We start from the raw sequence: 9812 nt of genomic DNA, 5'->3' as shown, positions 1-9812 counted from the left end.
CAATCTTGGAAATGGAAAATCTTTTCATGGAAGGCAGGATATGCCCATGAGTATTAATACATGTAAGTGAAAATGACTTCACATGTGGAACTTTAGTGGAGGCAGAAGGAAGAACAATGTACGCAATTTCAACATCACTCTCCACATCCCTAAGTACCTAATCTAATATAAAACTACACCTCTGCAGTAATACATTCCTGCAATTTCAATTTTCTACATTACTAGTGAGATCTAAATAAGGTAGCTTATATTTGTTCACACCTATTTAATACAGCCATTTTCAAACTACAAAAATGAACGTTCCCTTGCTGATTCCACTCTATATTAACTTTTGCAAAACTACACATGGCAAGACTAACAAACACCACTACAGACGCATTAAAACACTCATCCCCCAACCTATCTTACATCTCATCTGAAAAATTAGTTGTGCATCTCACATACAGAAATATCTACAGGCAATAAAATATATGCAGGTCCTCCTACCCGACGATGTCTAACACTAATATAAAAATGATATATATTGGTCTACTTCAGACCATCAAAATGCCAGATCATTGAATATTAAAACATCGAGATGAGAAAAAAGAAAGCTGAGAACATTGAAGACTCACATTATTGAACCAGGAAACAGCGAACCATGTACAAGAAACTGTTTAACTATGATCACACTGCAATCAAACGACCTCCTACATTTAAAATCATCATGTAACAACACAATATCCCTGTTTCAATAATTTTGCAGGGGGCTACACACCCTGTAAATTATTTATACCAACTCTGAGATCACACTACAGTGGGTAAGGGTAAATTTCCCAGTCCCGGCAGTACAGCGATCTCCATTGTAAATGTTGTAAAGCTATACGTTTTTGTTAAACACAGTTATTAAATGTAGAAGCTGCTATGATGACTGCAACAAGATCTCCAGTCCACAGTACTGTGTACAACCTGACATGCACTGTACCTCATTCGATGTTTCCTAGTTTGATAATGTGAGTCTTTGATGTTGTCAGCTTTCGTTCTTCTCGTCTCGATGTTTTAAAATTCGATCTGGCATTTCGATAATTTCAGGTAGAGCTATATATATATATATATATATATATATATATATATATATATATATATATACACACACACACACACACACACACACACACACACACACACACACACACACACACACATTTAAACGAGTGCATATTAGAAGACCGAATTTTAGGTGATCAAACCCCTAAACATCGATCTTCTAAGATTGAAAGGAAAAAACGGCGAACGGCCAATTTAACGCAGGGAAAGACTTCCCTTGGCTGTTTGCTGGAGTTTACTATTTCCTTACTGTTGAGCGATTTCAGAGTTGGTATATTTAGTTAGGTTGTGGGGGGTGAAGCCCCCCCTACTTAATTTAGATGTAAAGTAATGTTTTTTGTATTGTGGCCAAGGGACATGTTTCCCTGGGATGTTCGACATTGTGCGGTTTGATATTAGAAGATTGATGTTTAGGTGTTCGATCACCTAAACATTCGGTCTTCTAATATAGACCCCATTTAAACAATACTTTATAATGTGAAACTGCCATACTTTAAAAAGAGGTGGAAGTATAAGAATTTTGTGCAGTAACCAATATACTCTAATAAAATGCCACATAACTACAGCAACTTTCAGTAATTCAGAAATTCTTATCTCAACCCTAAAATTAAATACCAACCTTAAACATGCCTTGCATTTATATAACTCCTAATTCCAATCATGCCAACTCAAATGCTACTATAGACATTCTCCAATGACTTACAGTTGCACTCAAAAATGTAGTTATTAGATGACTAACATAGACTGGCCTTCACAACCGTACCACATTTAACAAATAAAGCTTTACCAAACAGTAAATCTTTTTGTCCAACACAAGATATCTCTGAACCTATCTGTATAGATAAATTGTCAGTGAAACAAGTACAGTTGACTAGCTTCTGAGCCACATAATATCACTATAGCAGGAGTACTGATAATCTGACAGTAACTAATAAAGTCATCGCCGAATGTCATTCCTAGCATTCCCTTTACTGCCTCATCTTCTAAAGGTAAATTTTTCTCTCCTTACACATCACTACGTACTTCTAGTCATATATTCTCATCCTATGGAAGAGTGCTAGGATTACATTATCATAAACTACTTGCCTCTCTCTCTCTCTCTCTCTATATATATATATATATATATATATATATATATATAAAATGGAATTTCTACTAGGACTAAAATTTAATGTGCAATTTCTACTAGAACTAAAATCTAATGTTATGAACATTTTGTAAATGCATATATGGATCGGAGTTGATTATGTAACTATTTTTTCTAATATAAATGCATATTTATAATGTGTAAATACATACATGAACCTGTGCAAAGCTGATTATTTAAGTACTGTACTTTATGATGTGAATGCATATTTAGAATGTCAGTGGTACTGGAGCTTTTCTTCCCAGGCCTCTGCTGAAAAGGAACTTTTTTTTAGATCTAGAAAGATGTTCCTGGAAAATGATATGGAAATAAATAAGCAACATGCTGATAAAATCAAGTGTTCATATGCAAGATAGTATGAATTGGACAAGGAAAAAAATCTTTATAGAATTATTCATATGGGAATCTAAACAATGTAATTGAGCCTGTATCAAGTATTTACCACCGAGAAAGTAGAATAGTATTTAAATTCAACTTTCATGCATGCCTTTAATGCCATTGTGCCCATTGTAACAATATATGTATGTATATATATATATATATATATATATATATATATATATATATATATATATATATATATATATATATATATATATATATATATATATATATATATATATATATATATATATATATATATATATATATATATATATATATATATATATATATATATATATATATATATATATATATATATATATATATATATATATACATATATATATATATATATATATATATGGATTTATACCATATTATCAAGTTTTGGAAACTCAAAATTCATATGGTTAAGATCATATGCTTGAGTTTCTGAAAACATGAAAGTTTAAAAAAAAAATCTACATTTTTGCAAGCAAGCCCCCTGCACCTCCCCATACCCCCTACAAATTATACATACTTACTCAGAGATCACACTACAATGGGGAAAGGGTAAATTATCTAATACCTACTGTACCACCATCTACATGGACATGCTTTAACAGAGAATTTACCTGTTTCCCCATTGTAGTTTGATCTTGGAGTTGGTATATATAATATTCAGGGGGTGTGGGGGCTGAGGGAGCTTGCCCCTCTGCAAAAATGTAGTTCTTTTTATATTTGAGTTTTTGGAAACTCAAATATATGATTTCGACAAAATGAATTTTGAGTTTCCAAAATTCGATAGTATGACAAAAACCCATATATGTATATAAGTTTCTGATGGAGCATTACTTTAGCTGTTCGAAAAAATTTCAAAAGTTTTTTTGCCAATGCTTGTTCCACTGAAATAGTTACGATGAAGCTATGAGTTCTGTTATTTAGTGTTTGTATAAATTATGGTACACTGTACCAGTTCTACATTTGTACAGCATCTGTAGTTTTTAACTGGAGATCGCAGTATAGTGAGGATCATGAAATATACCCTTTGTGTCACTGTAGTGCGATCTCGGATTTAGTATATATAATTTACAGGGGATGTGGGGGTGCAGGAGGGCTTGCTCTCCTGCAAAAATATTAGATAGTGAGTTCTGTCATTGTTTTGTTCGTATGTGTTTGTTTGTGTTGTGAGGTTTGGGATAGTAATATTTGGAAAATCTGGTCTTGGTAATTTGCAATTGAGCAGAGTTTAAATTTGACGATCTAACAGAGACCCATATGTCTGTATGTATACTGTTTTCCATCTTTATAAACAACCTATATACAGTCATCCCGAATGTCAGCTGTATCCAATACGCTGATGATTCCACCCTGATTTGCTCAGCCACATCTCCCTCAGAATTAAGGTCTGTTACCCAATCCACCTTTAATACTATAGAAACCTGGCTCTCCGAACGTCGTTTGTTGCTAAATCCCCAAAAAAACTAAAATGCTGTTATTCTCTTCAACACAAAGGTCCATACAGTTTACCTTTACCATAAATGCAAAAGATGGCACAATAATCATCCCCGACTCCTCTACAAAACTGTTAGGAGTAATAATTGATAATAACCTAAAATTGGACCTTCATGTTAACCAAATGATCAAAACCATCAATAAAAAACTAGGGTCACTGTATAGAATAAAAGCCTTCCTAACCCCTCCGGCTGTGGTTGCCATAGCTCGCTCCCACCTGCTTTCAACACTTTTATATGCATCCCCCCTTCTCTCTAATCTAAATAAAACTGTACTTAATAGACTTTCAATCTGTTACAAACACATTGCCAGGTTTGCCACTGGCCTACCTTTTAGAACACACCATTGCATCAACCTTAAACAGCTTGGGTGGCTAGAACGTCCCAGTCTAATCCAATATAACCTTTTGATTATGGCTAATAAAATCCTCTATTATCCAGGTAACACACCAGCTCTTAAAAATATGATCACCCCCCACAACAATCCAAGACTGCTCCAATCCTCAAACAGACTACAAATTAAGACAATTAAAATTAACAATGTAGCCGGTGACTCCCTCTTTGCAAACTCTGCAGGCAAAGCATGGAACCTCCTTCCATCTAACATTACTCTGCTCTCCTCCCTATCCCAGTTCAAAGCTTAACTCAAACAACATCTGGCACTAAACTGGCTTTGCCACTGTAACAAACCTAGCTAATTATCACCATGAATGTATATAATCTATTAATCAAATTAATTAAATTTTTCCCCTGACTGTTACCAGGGGTAACTCGAACTTGTGATATTGTCTATGTCAAGTCTGCTTATGTCATTTGTAAATATCTCATCTGTAATATGCCTTCTTTGTTATTACTTATCTGTCTACCTTGGAGCATTTCTCCCCGGGCCTCCACTGAAAATGGACTTTAATCCAGTTGGACTATCCCGGTCAACAAATGTAAAATAAACAAATAAATTATATATATATATATATATATATATATATATATATATATATATATATATATATATCCACTTCACATGACTGAAAGCTCAAAATACTGAAATTCATTTGACTGAATCCACAATCCTGAATGTTCAAAATACTGAAAAGTCATTTGACTAACTTTCAGAATACTGAAAGCTCACAATGCTGAATTGCAAAATACAAAATGTTAAGCCACAGACATGCCATGTGTTTCCCTTCACCTGTGAATTGCTTAACATAACAAGAAATGCACAGATCCATGAATACCAAACATTTCATCACAAATAAACATTCACAAAACAGTATGAGGGCTGAAAAGGCACTCTGTATTAAGCACAATAAGATCCTAGAGAAATAAACAATTATAGTTTGGTATTGGTATACGATCTTCAAGTAAAAAAGCAATACACAAATTTGCAATAAAAATGATAGTAGGAGGGCTGAAAAGGTAGTACAAAGTCTGCATATTATACTCCAGAACAGCAGATTAAGATTCCACCAATAGTATGACTGAAGGTTGGCTTGGATACCAAATACACTTCAGGCTCAATTGCCACTAACAGAAAGAAGAGTTTGGCTTGGGTACGGCAAAAACATGACTCCTAGGGTTGAAAGGCTAGTGTATTGCGCAATAAATGCTTCTAAGATTTATCAGATTTGGTTGTCGCATGTTTGAAAGCAACTAAATATTGTTAATCTAATAACTAGCCTAACTACAAACTGAAATGGAGATATAAACAATTATTGCCGGTGGGTAAGAACTGATCTGGGTGTATCAAGCAGCTATTGTAATAGCTATCCAAGGAACTGGCCTGCAGGCAACACAAATTTTTATATATAAATAAACAGTGTCTACACAGTCAAGCTGGGAGCAGCAAGGAAGACTGTTTACAAACAGCAGCAATACAACTCCGCACACGTTATAACCAAATTGTGCTATGCGTAGCAAGTTTTGGCAGCTCTGTCAAATGAGTAATGCTCCAATATAAATGTGGGGAATGTTAGATAACAGTTATAAATAAATTAAAACCAACCTGTTTTGTTTATAGAGTGTAAAGTGCCCTCTGCTGCAAGATCAAATCCCATTAGAACTGGTCAAACATTAACAATGTATAGCAAGGGGAAATGCAGAACAGAGAAGCCCAGCCAAATACAGCAGTAAATTCTGCTTAAGTCACAGCCATCCATAATAGCAACTGCAAATCAAAAAGAGCAAATAGAAAATTCAGAATATTAACAAATTTCCTACTCAGTCAAAAAGGTGTTACAAATGAAAAAAACTCTGTCATACTTAAACAGTATTGACAGATTAACAGTAAATGCTCTTAAAAAGTACACATATGGAATTTTGATTGAACAAAAAGTACTTCCCTGATGTCTTTGTGACTGGTAGAAAGGACAAACCCTGTTACAACTGGTCAATCCAGTAGCAGTGTATAGCAAGGAAATACAGCAAAAAAGCAGCCCAGCAACAAAAAAAAAAAAACAAACAAAAAAAAACTTGGAGACACAGGAGAACACGCAAATGATATAGACAAGGTTAAGACTGAACCCTAGATCCTAACACTGTGAGGAATATATCATAACCACTAAGCCACCAAGCTTAACTGAAAAACCTAAGTACAGCCTCCATAGTTAACTTTATTTGCAAAAAAATACCCATGCAGAAAAAATAATAATCTTATGCTAGTACCAAAAATGGGTTATCAGGGGGATGTGGAGGCAAAAGCCTTGTCGCCCTCATTTACTGCATGATATGTATGTGCTTAAATTGTCACACACTGGCACACATTAGGATATTTTAACTGTTGTACTGATTTTAAATTAACAATTAACCCACCATCTGTTTAGTAAATGAGCAAATACATTTCAAGATAAACAGCTGGCATTTCTCATTTTAAAAGTGAAATACTAAATAAGTTATGGAAGATTTTTTTAAAAATGCCAGGGTCCCTTAATATTTTGGGTGGGTCCTGTCTATTACTATTTTAGAAGGGCTTACTTATACAAAGCTGCAGAGTGAGAGGCTAAAGGTGACTGGAGTCTTCTTTTGTCTGATAACCTAGTCAGATAGCTACAGAAGTATTAAATGCATCCAAGGTAAACCAGGCAAACTCAGTATTCATTTGGATATTTGAGTATCAGTTACATTATGGATTATACAAGCCATGAAATTGTAACTGTCTAAACTAATGCACCTGACATAGTTCTGCTCCTTAGAAAATGGATTACTTATATCAAATAATGTTTATTTTTGTCTTGTGTATTTTAATGGATTTTCAACAGGAAAACAGTAAATAATAAAAAACAAACATTAACTGTGAACAATAATATCATACAAAATGAAGTGAACATTAATGTCACAATTCAGAGTAACCCATCAACAAGTGTACACTCTAAAGTCTAATAAAATCCTTATAAATTGCCCACAATTAGCTTGAGTGGTAAATCTCAAACTTGTTCTTTTTTCTGTGAAAGTATATTTTTAATCTCTCCCCCCAACCCTGCTGCTGTGCTTTCGACTTTATTCATGCATACCCGGTCAGCTCCTTCTGGGTAATTCAACAGCTTATTACCAGTTTTGGATGTATCCCTTCCAAGCAGGCTTCTCGACTTCTTGAGGGTTTGGCCTTGAGTTGAAATTTCTAAAGCAGGGTGCAAAGTTCTTATGGGGAACCTCAAACTAGAAGCTGACAGCCATCATCCTGTAGCAGCAGTTTGTCACATTCCCTCCATTGGATTAGTGACATGCAGTGACACGAACACTTCCATCACTCCCCCTCCCCAATGCCTCTCAATCAATTGGTGCAAAAAATCTGGACAAAGCCAAAAATAATGTGGGAGCAAAGGTCCAAAAATACAGACAGATTTTAAATAGTCATTTTAATGACTTAGAAAGTTGCTAGAATAAAAAGTCATGCTTCAGAATGCATTTTCTGAAGGATATGAAGTCTGAAACTCAAATGTATGTCCTTGTGTGCTGATTTCAGTCCTCAATAATATGCCAGAAAACCTCAAATTTTATGACAAACAGATTCAAAATATGAGGCAAAAATCTGGGCATTCTGTGAAAATCTGATCCGTTAATGAGTATGCCCCAAACTTCTAGACTTCTAGGTGTTTTCTGTTTTGTCTCCAGAGGTTGAGAAAACAGCAGATAGGAGAACTGGTCTTCAGTCATTTCATGCTGTCTCCAGGCCAGTCCTAACAGTAGCCCTAGCCCAAGCTCATTCTTGACTGCCAGTGACCAGCTGCAGAGAGATGCCCTGCGTCTTTGCTATCAAGATGCTTATCATACCTCAGCACAAGAAATCTGGACAAAGGCTAAAAATAAGGGGGGGGGGGGGGGAACAAAAGCCCAAAATCAGGAGGTTTTTAAATAATGCTCTTATAAACATAGAATGTTGCTAGAACAGGATTTGTGTTAGCATGCATTTTCTGATGGAAATGAAATCTGATACTCAAACGTGTGTCATTATTTACTGATTTTAATCCGCAGTGATTTTGCCAGAAAACCACAAATGTTATGGGGGACAAACAATAAGGAAAAGGTGGTAACCCTATATCAGTATAAAGCTGACATTTTTGTCTACTTTCTGTTTTGTGACTGTCAGTATCCTCGAATTGCTAGTTGTCACGCCACTCAGTTCTGCAATCAGTTTGCCTTTCACATTTATTAGTGAGGCGCGTTCCCGGATTCTTCCCGTTTCATTTCCCGGGTGCGCGCATGAACGGAGAATGCACGCTAGAGAGAACTTGAGCTCGAGTAAGTTTGCCCTCCCAAAAGCAATTTTGCGGGACCTCTGGAGGACTGAAGAAGTTAGAATGGCAGTAGAGCCCATCCAGGTAAACTAATGCTCCTTTTAAGGGTTTTGTAGTAAAAACAAAATAATATGGAAATGGATGGAAGGAACAAACACCTGGAATTTCAAAACAGCGGCGAAAAACAGGGACACTGTGTTCCAAACTTCATGTCCAGTTGCGCAACTGCACCAGCCTTCTTTAGCACACAGCACATAAACAACTCGTTTGTAGTAGCCCCTCTGATGTCTGTGCTTTCCATTACAGGATCGTCTAGTGTCTCGGGGCTTATGCATAACACAAAACGACCACCCGTAAGGCTGGAACAGTTGTATTTCCACGTTACGTTTGTGGGCAAATAAATATTTGGTCCGTTCATCTGCAGAGACTCGGGGCAGTTTTACAATTAATGGGTTTGGTAAGTCTCTTTCTGCCACCTTTGCAAGGCACATTGTAGGCAAAAAGTCAGTCTCTCCCCTGCCTCCAATCCGTCAGCTGGTACTAAATATCTTTTTATGCACATTGCCAAACCCAGGGTCTGTATAAAACTTTACTTATTGATTTTGTTATCTTTAAAGGCACACTTTTCTCAGCAAAGGTCCGCTCTGTTATCAGTACTCTGCTAAGACTCGAGGACGTTTGTCCTCGGCGAGCATTACAGCAATTAAAACCGTTCATTAGTCCATTTGTAGGGCCTCTGGGCATTTATCAGTTAGACGGTTTTGTAACTTGCTGGTTACCTTATGTTTATATTTGCGTGTTGTATGATGACAGTGTTTTAGCAAGGCGATCTCTACAGTTATTTAACTTTTTAAACAGACCATTGTTCACAGAAATGTTAAAGTAAACATTGTTGTGTTTACAGTTAGGTTCGTTTAACGTCAAGCACGTGCTTTTTGTAAACACAACGACAGCTTGTCTACACTGTACAGT

General features: G+C 35.8%; 1 protein-coding gene across 1 annotated transcript in view; it reads left to right on the top strand.

Annotated features, from left to right (window-relative positions):
* The first annotated feature begins 8451 nt into the window (after nt 1–8451).
* Nucleotides 8452–9812, top strand: part of SLC45A3 (solute carrier family 45 member 3) — an 895193-nt gene continuing 893832 nt past the window's right edge. The window contains exon 1 of the mRNA XM_044076827.1: nt 8452–8924. The gene's annotated coding sequence lies outside the window, so the exon portion shown is untranslated. The remainder of the gene's footprint in view (nt 8925–9812) is intronic.

The sequence above is a fragment of the Protopterus annectens genome, chromosome 7.part0, assembly GCF_019279795.1.
Source record: "Protopterus annectens isolate FY-2018-M chromosome 7.part0, PAN1.0, whole genome shotgun sequence".
In the NCBI taxonomy this organism is placed as follows: domain Eukaryota; kingdom Metazoa; phylum Chordata; order Ceratodontiformes; family Protopteridae; genus Protopterus; species Protopterus annectens.
This window is presented reverse-complemented; position numbering and strand designations above follow the sequence as displayed.